Below are 438 nucleotides of genomic sequence, written 5' to 3'. Positions count from 1 at the left end.
GTTAATTCCGCGTTCCACCGCCGAGGAAAGCAGCTACACAAGAAGGCCGAAGAACGTTAATTCGTTCTCGCTGTTGTCTCTGTGTCAGTAGTCAGCCCACAAGGTGGTCCTCCTCATATGCCTCCTTCGACTGAATTCCTCCTCAGTTCCGTGCCTGGCAAAAAGGCCTTCCATTAGATTTGCAATTCCACTCTCTGGAGCCAAGTGGGTCCTTTTGAGAGGCCCTGGGATAGAGCTTGATTTCAGTTTTTTAAAAATGTTTTGCTGAAGGGCAAAACGCTCGAGAGGCGAAAGAACCAAGTCATTAGACGTAAATTAAGGAAAGAAAAAGCTGTGGGTGCTTAGTGTAATTCCAATAAAAAACTCGTGATCGATTTATGATTAGTGTTTCTGGATAGCAGATGGCGATTTGAATGATCATATATAAATAGATAGAAG

Source organism: Penaeus monodon, chromosome 20 (assembly GCF_015228065.2).
Source record: "Penaeus monodon isolate SGIC_2016 chromosome 20, NSTDA_Pmon_1, whole genome shotgun sequence".
Taxonomy (NCBI): Eukaryota; Metazoa; Arthropoda; class Malacostraca; order Decapoda; family Penaeidae; genus Penaeus; species Penaeus monodon.
Note: the sequence above shows the minus strand (reverse complement) of the source record.